Source organism: Henckelia pumila, chromosome 3, assembly GCF_033568475.1.
Source record: "Henckelia pumila isolate YLH828 chromosome 3, ASM3356847v2, whole genome shotgun sequence".
Lineage (NCBI taxonomy): Eukaryota > Viridiplantae > Streptophyta > Magnoliopsida > Lamiales > Gesneriaceae > Henckelia > Henckelia pumila.
The window spans coordinates 7,766,414-7,768,823 of record NC_133122.1 but is presented as its reverse complement, the minus strand read 5'-3'; positions in this window follow the sequence as shown (position 1 = coordinate 7,768,823).

Sequence of the window (2,410 nt, the reverse complement as noted above, 5' to 3'; positions counted from 1 at the left end):
ACTTGGGCACGGCGGTGTGCGCGTGTGGTCGGAACATGGGAGAAGCAAAACATCCGGATATTAGGCAAATGAAACATGCGCGTGCGCATGCGCAATGCGGCACTTGGCACTTGGGCACGGCGGCGTGCGCGTGCGGTCGGAACATGAGAGAAGCAAAACGTCCGGATATTAGGCAAATGAAACGTGCGCGTGCGTGTGCACGTGCGCGTGCATGTGCGCGTGCGCATGCGCAATGCGGCACTTGGCACTTGGAACTTGGGCACGTTGGGCACGGCAGCATGCGCGTGTGGTCAGAACATGGGAGAAGCAAAACGTCCGGATATTAGGCAAATGAAATGTGCGCGTGCACGTGCGCATTGCGGCACTTGGCACTTGGGCACGTCGGGCACGGCGGCGTGCGCGTGTGATCGGAACATGGGAGAAGCAAAACGTCCGGATATTAGTAAAATGAAACGTACGCGTGCGTGTGCGCGTGCGCATGCGCAATGTGGCACTTGGCACTTGGGCACATCCGGCACGGCGGCATGCGCGTGTGGTCGGAACATGGGAGAATCAAAACGTGCGGATATTAGGCAAATGAAACATGCGCGTGCGCGTGCGCGTGCGCATGAGCAATGCGGCACTTGGCACTTGGGCACGTCGGGAACGATGGCGTGCGCGTGAGGTCGGAACATGGGAGAAGCAAAACGTTCGGATATTAGGCAAATGAAACGTGCGCGTACGCGTGTGCGTGCGGCACTTGGCACTTGGGCACGGCGGCGTGCCCGTGTAGTCGGAACATGGGAGAAGCAAAACGTCCGGATATCAGGCAAATGAAACGTGCGCATGCGCAATGCGGCACTTGGCGCTTGGGCACGTCGGGCACGGCGGCGTGCGCGTGTGGTCGGAACATGGGCGAAGCAAAACGTGCGACTGCCTGGATATTAGGCAAATGAAATGTGCGCATAGGCGGCACTTGCTCACGTCGACGTAAGCATGTGGTTGGAACATGGACAATGTAAAACGTGCTCGCACTTGGCACTTGGTACTTGGGTGTGCGCGTCCCCAAATCTTGGGAAAATGAAACGTGTGTGTACTTGGCACTTGACACTTGCCCGTGCTCCACGAAAAAGGTACCTATGTTGCAAGCTCCATGGAAAATAAATTCAAGTAAATGTGGCACGTATCTCAAACGTCCGATTAGCATGAATGATTCAAATTAAAAAATTTTGTTATCATCCTTTGTGCAAATAATGCATATAGGGCATCGAAATCGGGCCACCATGAGTGCCCAATTTAGGGGCAGTGTGCGCACGGGCGGACGGCAACGTGTGGCACGTAGCATAAATGAGCGAGCCAAACTTTGATTTTCACGGCACAATGTGGTTTTCTCTCGAGTTTTAATGCATAAATAATGCATCTAAGGCGTCGGATTCCTGCAACTATGAGTGCCCAATTTGGGGGCACCGTGCGCACAGGCGAGCGGCCACGTGCGGCACGTAGCGCAAATGAGCGAGCCAAACTATGATTCTCACGACACAATTTTTCTTTCTCTCAAGTTTTCATGCATAAATAATGCATCTAAGGCGTCGGATTCGTGCCACCATGAGTGCCCAAGTTGGGGGCACCGTGCGCACGGGAGGGCGGCCCCGTGCGGTATGTAGCGCAAACGAGCGAGCCAAACTATGATTCTCACGGAACAATGTTGTTTTCTCTCGAGTTTTCATGCATAAATAATGCATCTAAGGCGTCGAATTCGTGCCCCCATGAGTTCCCAAGTTGGGGTCACCGTGCGCACGGGCGGGCTGCCCCTTGCGGCACGTTGCGCAAATGAGCGAGCCAAACACTGATTCTCATGGCACAATGTTGTTTTCTCTTGAGTTTTCATGCATAAATAATGCATCTAAGGCGTCAGATTCGTGCCACCATGAGTGCCCAAGTTTGGGGCACCGTGCGGCATCTAGCGCAAATGAGCGAGTAAATTGATGATTCTCACGGCACAAATATTTATTTCCCTCGAGTTTCATGCATAAATAAGGCATGTTTGTGGTCGGATTCGCATTTGGCCCAAAAAAAAATGTTTAAAAAAAGAAAAAATTTATTATGATTCCTCAGCCCAAAAACCCACTTTTCCTGAAACTTGGGTTTTTTCTCCTAAGTATACTATAGGGGGAGGAGGGTGTTTGGCCATGGGCTTGGTTGAGGTGTCGGGGCAATGCCTCCCATGCTCGTCCAACCTCATGACAACCTTCCCCGATGGGCGCCCCTTCTGGCCGCCGCTCCGGCGGGTTTTCCGGCCGGCAGCCGGCAGGGGTGTTTTTTCACCCCGATGTCATTTCGCACCCCGTTTCTTGCTATATTGCATGCATGAGCTTTTTAGACATGCAGATCGCGAACTCTTTGTAGGCTTGTTTTCTATTACGGTTGGTCG